The 15,431-nt window shown below is 44.0% G+C and overlaps 1 protein-coding gene across 1 annotated transcript in view; it reads left to right on the top strand.

Moving 5' to 3' along the window:
• elapor2b (endosome-lysosome associated apoptosis and autophagy regulator family member 2b) overlaps nucleotides 1–15,431 on the top strand; it is a 65,240-nt gene that overhangs the window by 3,844 nt on the left and 45,965 nt on the right. The gene's annotated exons all lie outside the window — the stretch shown is intronic.

Here is a 15,431-nt window from a genome sequence, read left to right as displayed (position 1 = left end):
AGTAGATGACATGGGTCTGATACCATTTGCAGTTGGTTGCAATCCAACGTGATGACATCTTCAATAATCTCACCTTACTGGTCAATGGTCACCTGCATTGAAACACAGGCGACGGAAAAGGTGGTTGCTTTTTCCTGGGGGAGATTGTTGAATATGGACACAATCCCTTTCTAAGTCAATACTAATGGTTAAATCACCACCAACTTTGGAGGGTCTCTGGCAGACTTGTCTGATGACTTAACAGGAGAGGTGCTATTATGCATTCCCTAGATCAGCCATTCTCAACCTTTTTTGGATATTTCCCCCCCCCCCCCCCCACCCCTGAGCACGGGACTCTGTTCAAAGTTTAGGCCCCCCCCTTCCCTTTGAAGCAGTCAAGTTTTGGTTTCTTCTGCACTTCTCTCCTACCGACTACATAAAAAATATTCATGTTAGATGTGGTGAAAAGAAAACAATGCTTTTAATTAAATGTGTTGTGGCCCCCAGTTGGGGGGAGGAGGGGGGGGGTGTCACCGTAGAGTCCCCGTTGGGAATGGCTGGCTTAGACAACAGGGCGCTTCCCTTGTTGTTGGGCGTCAGAGTCTCGAAACTGCCATAATCTGCAGCTTTTGTATAAAATGTGTGTGCTCATGGCATTGGGCACCACTTTGGAGTTTGTTTGGATGCATGGAATCAAATCCCCATCCAGTTTGCTGAATCTTGGGATCGTATTAATGTGCCTCCTTATGGAAACTGTGCATAAAGTTGACCTTCCTCGCTACTAAAACCAGTCATGACCATAGGAGCTCAGCTACACTAACTTTGAATGTTATTTAACATTTCATTTCAAGAGATGATGTGCACGATTTAATAATGTTACATTTGTGCAAATGAAATTTGAAAACTAAGTTTTGAACATTTAAAAAAAACCAACCTGGGATAAAAATTATGTACAGCATGGTAGAAGCTAAATCTGACCATTTAAACCCGTGCCACCCAAATTAACCTGTAACCCTATACAAACCTCTTCTATAAGACCTTTAATGTTTTCTCTTGCTTGGAATATATGAGCAGAAGTAGGCCATTCAGCCCATCGAGTTCACTTTAGCATTCCATCATGAGCTGATCCATTCACCCACTATGCCCCCTCCCCAGCCTTCTCCCCATAACCTTTGATAACCTGATTATTCAGATACCTATCAATCTCTGCCTTAAGTTCACCCAATGACCTGGGGGCCACAGCTGCCTGTGACAGCAAATTCCAGAAGTTCACCACTCTGGCTTAAGAAATTCCTCCGTATCTCCATTGTAAATGGGTACCCTTCAATCTGGAAATCGGTAAAAGAAAATTCAAACCGCGTCAAATGAACGAGTGCATTGTGTGCACTTTGGTGGTGACAGGTGAACCTGCGGGGTGTGATAATTCTGCCATCAACTCCAGATATTTAGATCAGAGGTACTCAACCAATTGAAGTGTCCCTTTACCTGCCACGGACCACCCATAACAAACAATCGGACCACCTTGCAGGTTTGAGTACCTTCCCAGATCACCGAGATAATTTAAAAAAAGTATTCTGATTTTATTTTTGTTGCCCGGACACAACCTCTTCTCACTGCTCCCTTCAGGCAGAAGGTTCACAACCTCTAGGTTCAAAAACAAAAACTGACAACTATCAGGCTCTTGAACCTCTCTGTCTTACCCTGACTCTAACCATAAACTACCTTGGGATCACCAAAAGGTCTGTCTTTCCTGTTGAAAAGTCACCAACTGTGAATATTTATCTATTCTTTTTAAATTTAAATTTAAGTTTAGACATACAGTTCAGTAACAGGTCATTTCGGCCCACGAGTTCTTGCCCCCAATTTGCACCCAATTGACCTACATTTTGAATGGTGGGAAGAAACTGGAGCCCCTGGGGAAAACCCATGCAGACTCGAGGAGAATGAACAAACTCCTTACAGACATTACAGGATTTGAACCCCAGTCCCGATCACTGGCGCTGTAAAGGCCTTGCATTAACTACTACGCCAACCTTGCAGCCCATTATTTTATATTTAATATATCTTTTTCTGTCTTGGGATATTGTGGTAATTTAACGTGCACCATTGCAGTTGGTGTATCTCATGAGCAAGTAGGAACATCTGTACATATAAATGACAATAAACTCTCACCATCTATTTACTTATCTATAACAAACCCTCTGACCAAAAATAGTCCGATTCCCCACAGGACGAGAAATTGTTGTAGACTGTTGTTACTCTGGCACAGTAATGGTGGACAAGCTTGCAATTCTCATTTAGCATGTTTCTCCAGTGGCGGTAAACAGGAAAGTCTGCAGACGCTGGAGTTGAGTGCAACACACAAACATGCTGGAGAAACTCAACAGGTCACGCAGTATCCATAGGAAGTAAAGGGTGACCAACGTTTTGGACCTGAGATCTTCGTCAACGTGTGGGCAAACAGGCAGATGCCTGACCCTTCTCCTTCCCCCAACCACTTTATTCATACGCCCGCCTGCTTTTTGCTAACCAACATTTCAGGCCTGTTGGTTACTATGGATGCTGCGTGTCCTGCTGAGATTTTTTCAGCACATTTGTGTACTGCTGTAGACCCCAGCATCTACAGACTTTCCCGTTTACCTCAGGACAATGCGCGCATGGGTTACCTCTTTGTTGAAGCCAGTTTTGAGCATTCTTTTTGTTAATGCAGAAGATTAAAATAGAAAGCAATGTTCAATGGAATTTCATTCTGTTAGTCATTGGAATTTTAATGGGACAAAGCCTTGAATCAGTGGTGGCCTCATTGTGCACCCTCTTTCATTCATAATGCTTCATGCTTCTCCTGGTGATGCTTCTTTGGTTGATGTGTTTAGAATTTTACAAAACTATCAATGAGTGACCAGAATTTGAAGAACGTTTTGAAGGGTGGGAGGAAACTGAAGTCCCTGGGGAAATCCCTCGCAGACACGGGGAGAACGGACAAACTCCTTACAGACTGAGGTGAATTTGAACCCTGGTCCCGATCGCTGTCTAACCGCTACGGAAATCGTGCTGCCCCAAGTGATAATGAGTTTACTACCATGCCTGTTGTACAGTGTGCAAAGGCACAGAAATTCTTGCTGCAGCTGAACAAGTACTTTTCAAAAAAAACCCCAACTCCAATCATTTACAGAATTAAAAAAGACACAAAGTACATAGATAGATATTGCTGGTTGTGGTATGTACTGTTCTATGTATAAGTGGCTGGCCCGCCCACTGATGACTCGATCCCCTGCAACCCCTTCACCTGTGACTTGGCCATAAAGGTCGACCTCCCATCCATTCGAGCACAGGGAGTCGGGCCAGCCGAAATCTGATGTGTATGAAAGCCTATCGTTCCTCACTCAGCTTTTGGAGTCATTGATAGTGTGTCTCACTGGTGAACAAGAACATTTGCAGAGGCTGGGGTCCCATGCAGTTACACAGACAGTGCTGGGGAAACACAGCAGGTCAAGCAGTGTCCGTCGGAAGTGCAAGGCAGTTGACATTTTGGGTTCTAGCTCATCGTCAGGAATTGTCAGGGCTCAGGCCTGAAGCGTCGATTGCCTTTTGCTTCCTTTACGTGCTGTGTGACCTTCTCCAGCCAATTTCTATCAGTGTTGCCCTTGGGCTGTGCTATGGTTTATAAAAGTCTATCTCCTAAAGTTGGGAGAGCTGCACCGGATAGATAACCTGCGAAGATCTGAGGGCGAGTTGTGTGTGTATGCTTTGCTGCCTTGTGTTGTTTTCCTCTCTACCAGCTCAGTCACCATTCCTCTGGGATGTTGCATTGGTCTGATGTAACAGCAGGGGTGCAGTGAGACTGACAAACAAGATGTAAAATGATCTTCGTGGTGGGGTGTTGGGATTCGGGCTGACGCAGAGAGATTACAATTACAAATTAAATTGAAAGCCTAATAACAAAATGCTCTTTGACTTTGTAGCTGTGCAGACAATCCTTTATTTACTTCACTAACAAAATGATAACGGCAACCTTTATATTATTGAGTTAAAGTAAAACTGCATGCTTTGGAAATGATTAAAGTCGCTGAACAGTGAAATCAATGGAAATCTTTCTGGTTATTTACATCCTCACTGCAAGGTCTATAAAAAGAACAGGCTCACTTCTGTATGATTCAGACAGATTGGTCTTTGCTTCAGGAAGATGGAGCAAGAGTCCCTGGAACTCTCTGGCCCTTTTGAAAAGACCAAACACAGAGGAGCCCATTGACCTTTACCCTCTCCTGGTTCTGAAGCAAGGTCATCAATCTTTTGTGTGAAGTCTGCATTTCACTTCACCGGAATGTTGCCAGGCCTTCTGAGTACTTGCTGTTTTTGGATTACTCTCGCTACCTGGCTTTGAGATAAAAACACGACGCTGGAGAAATTCAGCCAGTTAAACAAGGTACTTTATGAGAAAGATCCAGAATTAACGTTTTGGGTACATTTTGCTCATACCTTGATGAAGGGATCAAGCCCGAAACATCAGATGTCTTTGTGATTATAAAGTACACAGTTTGACCTGCTGAGTTCCATGTTTTTTCCTGATTGACATTGGATCTATTTATTCGTCACTTGGAGATTCTAGAGAGCTTTCACACACTGACCGTGTTTGAGCATGCTCTCCAGAAACCTGTCTGACTGGGAAAGTACAGAGTGTGAATTGGATTGGTCAAGCCTCACAACATGACCCCGTCAAGGATTGGTCAAGCATAACAATGTAACCCCGTAAAGGATTGGTCAAGCATCACAACATGACCCCGTCAATTTGCCAATGAAACAGCCAAAGATGGATCTCTGCTTGGGGTGGAAGCACATTCTCCCTGCTGTAATGCAAGTGCTGGAAATTCATTTCAATAGATCATTTACATGCCATACTGCTCAGTGCAAGCAAGGCTAATTTGTGGTGAAGTGACATCAGGGGTGAACTTTAAGGAGTTGCAGGTGAAAAATTGAACATATAAATCCAGAAGCTGACAGACATTTTGGTGAACACTACTGTGGTGATTTGGAGTTTGTGATCTTCCTGACCACGAGAGGGCACCAGAGACACAATGTCCTACCTAGATGGACAAGATGGATGTCCCATGAGGTCATGAGTTGATAATAAAATATAAGTAATACAAAAGAACCCAAGTTTCTTTATCATGAGTGGGTATCAGCAGGAGACATGGAAAGTGTGAAGCCATGTGATGCTGTGAATTGGACTGGGAATGTCGACCATGAATGACAGTTGTTCAAATAATGATTCATGCTGTTTCTGCAAGCAATCCAAATGCATGGAAGATTGTACTCCCACCGTGGTTGGACCTCGAGCACTAGATGTTCTCAACATGTTTGTTTTTGCCGAGCAGCAAGTTCGACAAGGTTATTGAGATGTTTGATGAACACTGCTCACTAAAGCAAAATGAAAGGTTCAAGAGTTATATGTTCCACTCATGCATGTAGCTGGAGGCAGAGAGCTTTGATGCTTTTTTAACAGACTTGAAATTGAAAGCAAGAACATGCAATTTTGGATCGCTGCAAGATTCAATGATCCGTGATCAAGTTGTGTTTAGAATTATTGACAAGAAAATGAGAGAGAGGTGACTACGAGAGACAGAGCTTACCTTAGACGGAGCCGTGAAGATATGCCACACCAGTGAATTAGCTCTGGGGTACGCGAAGAAGTTCGGTGAGAGCGCAAGGGTTGGTGAAAATGAAGGCACAGCCATAACCACAGTGTTTGGGCAAACACATAAACAGAAAGCGATCCATAGTAAACAACAAAAAGAAGGAAAGACTGTGAACGATGTGGCCCTCAACATGCACCAAAACAATGCCCAGCCTATGGAAAAGTCCATAAGAAGTGCAAAGGGCAGAATCACCACGCAAAGCAGTGTTTTTCCAAAGGGAAGCAAAACAGAAGTGAAAGTGTGCACACGATCAAAGAATCTGCCCTCAGTGATACATTCTTCATGGGCATGGTAGCTCAGGAAGGTTTAAAAAAAAAACAGACACTGAACAGCCAAGTGTGAACAGGGTTGAGCATGACAGTGGATGGTGCAATGGAGCAAATATTCCTTTCAAGCTGGACACAGGGACAGAGGCCAGTTTTATCTGTGAGCGCGACATCAGGGCAATGAAGATAAAGCCACACATCCAACCACATTCTGTTCAGCTCAAGGCCTACAATGGAAAGCACATTGACATGAAAGGCACATGTAGACTCAAGGTGAAGGTTAAAGGTGAAGTGCACCACCTCATGTTTGTAGTAGTCCCAGATGGACATGACTCACTGGTTGGTGAAAAGCATGTGAAAACTAGTCAAGTGGGTTTATCACATTAACAGTGCCAATGCACGGAACAGTGTACAGTTTATTTTTTGCACTAACAATTAGTGGTAATTCTGACTGGCCCGTGGGAAAAAGAATCTCCGAGTTGTATGTGATGTCATTGTATATACTCTGACAATAAACCTGAATCTGAGATGAGATACTGGATCAATTTCCAAATATTTCAAGGAGTTTAGAATTCTACCATTCACCTGTAAGATACAGTTAAAAGGACACATGGCCAGTAGTGCATGCCCTGAGGCGGGTTCTAGTGCCACTAAAAGAAAAGCTCAAGAAGGAACTCGACTGAATGACGGCACTAGGGGTCATAAAGAAAGTGGAGGAGCCCACAGAATGGGTGAATTCAATGGTGTGTCAAAAGGAAGAACAGGGACTTGCGTGTGTTCGTGGACCCCAAAGACTTGAACACCAATACAAAGAAGGAACATTATCAGATTCCAATTGAAATTACAAGTGAAATGGCCGCTGCAAAGTTTTTCACCAAATTGGATGCATCCCAGGGCTTCTGACAAATAAACTGCATAATGATAGCACAGAATACTGTACATTTCATACACCGTTTGGCCAATATTCCTGTCTGAGGATGCCTTTTGGAATTACCTCAGCTCATGAAGTGTTCCACAGGATAATGGAGCACATCATAGAAGGAATAAATGGGGTATGTGTGTACATGGATGCCATGAACCTATGGAGATCCACATAGGGGCAATACAATGAGAGGCTCATCAAAGTGCTACACAACGCACCCAGAGGTAAACAGAGCAAAATGTCAGTTTGGTGTGAAGAAAATCACCTTTCTGGGAGATAAGTTGTCACCTATCTCACACCCCTTTCCCTACAAAGTCTTGGAGAACAGGTTCAACTTTATTTCGAGTCTGCAGTGTCGGGTGTCCCTGATCTGGAAACACACCGGAGGTTCAGAATCATTACTCTTTTGTACAGTCCCGGGCTCAATATCACCCCACATTCATTTACCTTCTTCCAATCAGAATCCCAATACATTACAACATTCTCCTTTTCCCTTCCATCAATACAGGAATCACTCAGTTCCTCCCTCTTCATACATCGCATGTTATGTTAATTAGTTCATTCCCTCCTTAGGGGGTTAATATTCATGTCTCTATTAAGCAAGCGCAGTACTAGCTATGGACTACCTTAGGTCACTGTACCAGCCTGAACCAGATCCTTGCATCCTTGGGGCTCCTGATAAGAAGAGGCCTACTAGCTAGTATTGTCCGTTTTCAAGCTCTCATTTACATTCTTTGCATTCCATCCCTTTTCACAGAATGGTGTGAGTTTAGTGCGAGTTTAATCATCTTCAGCCACATTTCCAATATCACCATGATTGAAAGTAGTCCACAAGGCTGTTGTTGACATTCTGCCTTCTTTCTGACCATTGTTTTTTTGAAAATTCTTTGAAAGACTTGTTTTAATTGCAGAAAAGCTGTGTCCAAGTGCTTTGTTGCATCTGAACGAGCTGACCACCTGGTACCTGACGTTCTTTTCACAACGGGAAATTAAAGCTTGTCGATGTGAGGAACTTTCTTCATGTCGACGTAATAGATGGCTTGCATCTTTCCAGTCATTCAACCCCTCTTCAGTAAACTTGGATGAACATCCTGAAGTCATAACCTTGCATGGGAAACAGAATAGGCTTCCTTTGCTCTCTGAATAGCATAACCAATTTCTTGCATGTTTCTTGTTTGTAGGTTGACAAACGTGTGAAATGAAACTTCTGATAGTGCCGAGGTTTCTTTTCGTTGTCATACAATTGCATGGATGAAGAGGATTCACTATTAACATGTTGACACTCATCATTTCCCTTGGCTATCCAATATTCACAATCTCGGTCATCTAGATTGATTAGCCATTCACCAATATCATTCAAGAACTTGTTCTTCTTTTGTAGTCAGTGGGGGCTAGCTGCTGCTGTCTGCCTTCTGCTGCCCTGGTCCTAGTTGTTCCTATATTTCCAGCCTCAGCTGTTATAGCACCATCTCCATGAACATCAAAATATTCTGTCAACTTGCATGTTTTTGATATCATAAGCTGGTCTCTTTCTTGCTTTACGTTTTGCACTTCCATAAGCCTAACGATGTCCAATATTTCTGGCTCTCCTCATTGCTGTCTGCAGCTTGCGGCTTCTCAGACATGTAAGCAGAGCCAACCAGCTGACTGAGGGCCTGAGGATTATTTTTCGTTCAGTTAAGGAGTGTTTCCATTTCCATTTTTGTTTTCATCTTTTGTGCCAGCAGCTGTGAGACACCACACTGATTGTCTGTGTTAATAACTTTGATTGAAGGTGATAATTGGCTAAAATCGCTCACCTTAAACAGGGGTCATGTGGGTCTAGCTGTGATCACTGTGTCTGCTTGAATTTTAGCTCTGATGCAGTCGCCTAGTTTGTAGTAATTCTCTTGCACTCATTTTCTTTGCACGAGGATAACTGGAATCTTTGAGTAACTATCTTCTGTAATTCTTTGTCTCTTTTTTCATTCAATTAAGTATGCTATTGTAGTTTTTTTTTGCAAAGTATCTGTTCTGCCACAGCAAGAATTGCAGTGCATGTGTTCAGATTCAGATTTATTGTCAGAATACATACATGACATCACATACGACCCTGCGGGCAAGGCAGAATTACCACTAATTGGTAGTGCAAAAATAAACTGTACGCAGCATGAACAAACAAAGAACTGGAAACGGATAATGAATGTAAACAAACTGTGTAAATGCAGAGAGAATGGAAAGAAAATCAATAAAAGTAAGAGCCCTTAAATCAGTCTCTGATTGAGTTTGTCATTAGGGCCTTTTCACGTCGCATTATAAAATGAACGTTCCTGGGAAATTTTCCTGGGAACCCTCCTGGGGAGGGCAAATTCCTGGGAATATGGACCACGGTGTGAAAGGCCTGGGAGGCCCTTAATTCCCAGGAATTTCACCAGGACAAAGTAGAGTCACCACTCATTTGCAGTATAAAAATGGCCATGGTGGAGGGGGAGCAGCTGTTCCTGAACCTGGTGGTATGAGTTTTGTTGCACCGATACCTCTTTCCTAATGGCAGCAGCGAGAACAGAGCGTGTGTTGGGTGATGTGGATCCTTGATAATTGCAGCTTCTCTCGTTCCCTGCAGATGTTCTCAATAGTGGGGAGGGTTATGCGTGTGATGTCCTGGGCTGTGTCCACTACCTTTTGGAGGGCTTTACACTCAGGGATATTTGTATGCCTATTCCAGAACACAAGGCAGCCAATAAGCTCACTTTCCACCAAACCTCGAGAAATTTGCCAGGGTTTCTGGTGTCACACCAAACCTCCGCAAACTCCTGAGGAAGTGCTCTCTTCACGATGCCATTGGTGTGTTGGGTCCGTCCAGGATAGAACCTCTGAGATAGTGACTCCCAAGAACTTAAATCTGCTCACCCTCTCCACCTCTGATTTCCCCCACTGATCACTGATTGTAAACCTCTGGTCTTCCTTTCCTGAAGTCAACAATCAGCTCCTAATTTTTGGTGACATTGAGTGCAATGTTGTTGTTGATGCACCATTCCGCCAATGTTCATGTACAGTGTGTATGACAATAAATTTGTCATTGTTATAACAACTGCAATTTAAATGCCAGTCCCACCATTCAATCCAAATATTGGCTGCTCCTCCACGATCCTGCTCTCTCATTCACCTCATTATTCTCATCCCCAGTACCGTACCTACTAAATATTGAATCATTTATTGTCACATGTACTGAGATACAAGGAGAACATGCATTTTGCATGACCTACCTTAAACATATTCAATGTCTTTGTCTTTAGTGGGAAATTCTATAGGTTTGTGAGTGAAGAAATTTCTCCTCATCTTCATCCTCAGTGTTTTACCCTGCATCCTGATTGTAGACCCCTCCCACCTTCTCTGGCAGGGGCACACCCTCCCCTGCAACAGTTTCAGAATGGTTGGGTATTGTGTCATTCTTCAGTGACTTCTCGGCCCAGTGGCGTCACCTCTCCTTGCAATCATATGTTCTTGGGCACAGAGAACAAAGTCACAAGTCACAAAGAAGGAGATGCTGCCACAAAATAAAGGGGTTAGTCATTTAAAACTAGCATGCATAGGAACTCCTCCATGGAGGGCAGTGAATCTCCGGAATTCTCTGCTCCCGAGGGAAGTGCGAGCCAGATCGTTGGATAGATGTGGAGATTTGATTGAGGAAATAGCTAAGAAGGGTTGAGGCTCTGAGTAGATCAGCCATATAAGTAAGGTAGGGAGCCAGGTGAGGGTGTCCAAAACTAGAGGGTTTAGGTTGAGTGTGAGAGGGATGAGGTTTAAAGAGGTCCGAGAGGTAGATATTTCACACACAGTTGGCGTCTGGAATGAGCGGCCAGAGGAGGTGGTTAAAGTTGGACGAGGAACAACATTTAAAGGCACCTCGGCAATTATGAGAATAAGGCGGGCATAGAGGGAGTTGGAATTAATGCAGATGTGGGATTAGTCAAGTTTATTGTCATCTGATTGTATAAGTACAACCTGATAAAACAGCGTTCTCCAGTCCTCGGTGAAACACATGCAGACACACAACCAGACATCATGTATGTACAGACAAACAATACATATCCAGGAAACGTATTTATCTGTACAAATAAATAAGTAAATATTGTTTCGTGACTATGAGAGTCTAGGATGGTCAGTGTGAGTAGTTCCTTTGGTCGTTCAGCATTCTCACTGCCCGTGGGAAGAAGCTGTTCCTCAGCCTGGGGGTGCTGGTCTGATCCTCCTGTATCTCTTCCCCAATGGGAGCATCTGGAAGATGCTGTGTGTGGGGTGGAAGGGGTCCTCAATGATTTTGCACACCCTCTTCAGACAACGATTCTGATGGATTACATCGATGAGTGGTGGGGAGGGGGGGGTGTTGGTGGAGGGAGACTCCAGTGTGATCCTCTCTGCCGCTCTTATGGTCCTATGGATTGATCTCCGATCCATTTCTCTGCAGAAATTGAACCACACTGTGATGCAGCCGGCCAGAATCCTCTTGATAGAGCTGCTGTAGCCTTGCCCACCAGTCTTCTTAGGACAAGTGAGGAGACGTTGAGTCTCTACAATAGGCCACTAGTTAAGAACTGCAAGGAACTTGGTGCTCTCCACTGCAGAGTTTTAAATTTTTTAATTAAAAAAATACGGCACGGTATCAGTCCCTTTTGGCCCACGAGCCTGTGATGCCCAATTACACCCAAATGACCTACAACCCCTGGTACGTTTTGAAGGGGGGGAACCGGAGTCCCTGGGGGAAACCTACATAAGACATGGGGAGAATGTACAAACTCCTTACAGACAGCATGGGATTCGAACTCCAGTTCCAAAACACCAGTGCTGTAACAGCATTGCGCTGACTGCTACGCCAACCTTGTCACCCCAATTACTGATTCCCATTCCTATTCTTGATGTGTAGTGGAGGGTGGTCATTCCTTGTCTTCCTGAAGTCCACGAACATCTCCTCCTTCTTGTCCACGTTAAGACTCGGGCAGTTACTCTCGCACCATTCCATGAGATTTTCCACCTCTTGTCTGAAGGGTGTCTCATCGTTGTGGCTGACAAGCAAATGGGGTACCTTGACCCTTGCACAGATGGATAGCATGTGGCTGATGGGTAGATCATGGTGTGGCCTTCCCTCAGCAAGGCTGTGTCTTCCCCACTCTTGGATTGGAGGTTCTCAGTACCATCCCGAATGGTGCAGGAATCTCAGGGCTCAGTGCAGTGAGAGGTTATGGGGTGAGATGAGGCAGATCACCTGGATTGCAAAGTTTGTTCCTCAGGGATCTCCACCCAACTGGCCTGTCATCTGTTCGACAGCATTGAGCTCCTGCCACTCAGTCTGATTAAAGCTTTGAGGAGCATTGGATAATGTGTTGAAGCTGTTTTGCCCCTGAATTTGGTCTGACTGTCCCTGCCCTGCACTCGGTGTTTTGATTGAAATTTTGTTTAGAATTGTGATGAAAACTCTGGATGCAACAAAATAAAACCTATTAATGTCTCAGCGACGGCAGCACAGGCTTATAAAAAAATCTTTACCAAACTCCCCTGCTTTGATGACCTAATGTAAATTCTGCTGAGGGATTTGAGGGAATAAACTGTCTGGTTTTAGATCCATTAAGCCCGGGAACAGGTTCGTGGGCCACCCTGGCGTCACTGACACACAAACGCCCTGTTGTATTTGTCCCATCTACCAGAAATTGTTCCAGAGTTTCTCGTGAAAACGCAGAGCTGCTGGAGGAACTCGGCAGGTCTCGTAGTGTCCACAGGAGGTAAAGATACATTAGCACTCAATAGAGTAAAACACAGAAGTGTCAGCCGCTGCAGATTTTGGTGTTTTACCCCAGAGCCTTCTGGTTTTGAACATCAAACAGTCCAGGGACAGGTTTTCCAGTCCACGTGTCTGTACCACACAGGATGCCATATTGGGTTTGTCTGTCAAATGAACACTGAAGGTTACGTGGAACTGTTCTCATTGGCCCAAAGTGTTGTGGTGTTCCAGTGGCACAAAGCATTGTGTACATTGTCACATGTACCAAGATGGACTGAGAGAGGTTGTTTTTCAAGCAGACCAGTTAGATATCTCATACATAGAACAATCAGTAAGTTCAGAGAGAGAATCAGGTTTATTGTCATGAACATGTGTCATGAAATTTGTTGTTATGTGGCAGTAGTGTTGTTTAGAACATGGTGCAATTTACTATAAATTACAAATTTGCAAATTATGAGTTTTGGAAAAATTAATAACTAGTGCAAAAAAAATGAGGTTGTGTCTGTGGTTCATTGACCATTCAGAAATCTGATGTTGGAGGGGAAGAAATTGTTTCCGCACCATTAGGTGTAAGTCATCAGGTTCTTCTACCTCCCCACTGCGACTCTATTCTATCTAGTTTTCCTCTTCTCTGTCTCGATGGAACAGAGTAGCAGTGAGAAGAGGGCATGGCCTTGGGTGGTGAGGGTCCTTGATGGTAGAGGCTGCTTTCTTGAGTACCTGCATGTTGTAGGTGCGAAGGCTGGTGCTGTGATATTGCTGGCTGAGTTTATAACCCTCTGTGGCTTGTTCCTGTCCTGTGCATTGGCACCTCCATGCCAGACAGCGATTAAACTGGCCACAATGTCCTCCATGGTGCAAGACTAAATTTGCAAGTTAGTCTTTGGTTTCAGGACAAGTCTCTTCAAACTCCTGGCAAAATATAGCCACTGCCTGGCCTTCTTTATGATTGCATCGGCAAGGAGGCTTCAGGACGGATAGTATGGAGCAAAGGTGGCATAGTTTTACTATTTTGGAGTCTGATAATGGTGGGATAGGAACTGTTTTGAATCTTGCAAATGCTGTCAACCATGTTGATGTTCTAATATGGTTGAACATGTTCTGCCAGATTTATTTTCCTGGGAATTAAACAATAGCAAGAACTGAAAAATTGCACAAATGTCACTTTCTTTGTGACTTAATAACGACTGAAATGTTTTAGGTTGTTTCCGTCTGTGAAGTGTGGGTCTGTCACTGAGGTTGATGGGAACCACGGAGGTGCAGCACGTACATTTACTCAATGATTAAAAAAACATGAAGGAGATCTGCATTCCTGGGTGAGGCGTTTCATGTCAATGAGAGTAAAGTTCATGAACTTCACTGGTTGCTCTGTGTGAATGCAGTAACACCTCGATGTTTTCCCATTGCCTGTATTTAGCTAAATTTGAAAGCCAGTGGTATGTGATTTGGATTTTTCTGAGTTACAAATTTATAAGGCATAGAGTCCACATGTACTCAAATGTTCCACAGAGCGGAAACAAGCCCTTCATTTGGCCTGCTTTCAGCCCAATTTAAACCTTTCCTATCCATGTACCTGTATAAATGACCTTTGAACCATAAATTCCTCTGGCAACCACTCTGTGAAGAGAGTGCCCCTCAAGTCCTTTTTAAATTTTTCCCCTCTACCCTTAAATCAATCCCCTCTGGTTTCATGGGTGATAGATGCTTGTCTGTTGGTGTGAACCATGTACTGTCAGTATATAACAGCAAGCTGCTGCAGTCAGCTTTGTGGCAGTACTACCTGAATTCTCACCATAGGATCCTCCTGGACCACCAAAACCTGTCTTATCCTTGCACAAACTCAAACTACGCATATTTACTTCTGTACCCTCTGATATGTATGGTCTCCTTTTTTTTTGAATTACAGATGTGGTCATTTAAATTTTTACTATATTAGTTGGTGTACCTTGCGAACCTGTGTGGCTGCAGCGAGTAGGAATGTCAGTTCATGTGTCATGGTACTTGTGTATATGACAATAAACACACGTTGAATGTTGAAATCCCATTTAAAATGAATTGAGGGTTTCTATTTTTCCCGCAAGTGCTTCCTACAGGTACCGGCAGTGAACTTTACTCTAGCCTGTTGTTCAAACAAATGAACTGCTTGCATGTTTAACTTGGACCACTGCCTTGTGCTGTAGCTGAAGGAAAGAGATAAGATTAAAATGCTCGCTCCACCGGACAGAACCTTGGGGTGTTTGACTTCCTGATTTGCTGTTTCTGTCCAGGAGTGAATGCAGCACTTTCAGATCAGACTATAACCAGTGTTCAATCTTTAAGCAAAGTGTTTCCTCCTGGTGTAGAGTGCTTCGATTAGGGCAGCTGTCAATGCCCAGATCCTGAGTCTCAGTGAATCCAAGATTTGACCACCATTTAATCTGTGCTGAACAAGGATTGGAGTAGTATTTAGCAGAGAGTCATTTCCTCCTGGTAACAGCCTGTCGCTCCTGAGATGTCTGTAGCCAGGGTCTGTCTTCACCCAGAGGAGCTCAGTGACAAATGACTGATGGACTGTGCTGCATTGGGACACCATGTGTCCCAGTTTGTTGCAGTTCCTGCACACCCTGGTTGGCCAGCTTTGACCAAGTACCCACTGTTCCTTCGTTCCTTCCAATGGCAAGCACCAAGGGCGGGCGGGCGGGGGCACGGTGGATGATGCTCAGCTTTACCTTCACTTACCATTTGCTGATCCAGATTCCAAACGTGGCTTTGACGTCCAAGCAGGTCCCTGTCCCTGTGATGTAACAGCCAAGGAAGGAGAGCACATCCACGGCTGG

This window comes from Narcine bancroftii, chromosome 13 (genome assembly GCF_036971445.1).
Source record: "Narcine bancroftii isolate sNarBan1 chromosome 13, sNarBan1.hap1, whole genome shotgun sequence".
Classification (NCBI taxonomy): Eukaryota; Metazoa; Chordata; class Chondrichthyes; order Torpediniformes; family Narcinidae; genus Narcine; species Narcine bancroftii.
The sequence above is the reverse complement of the archived record's forward strand: the minus strand, read 5'-3'. Positions and strand labels throughout refer to the sequence as shown.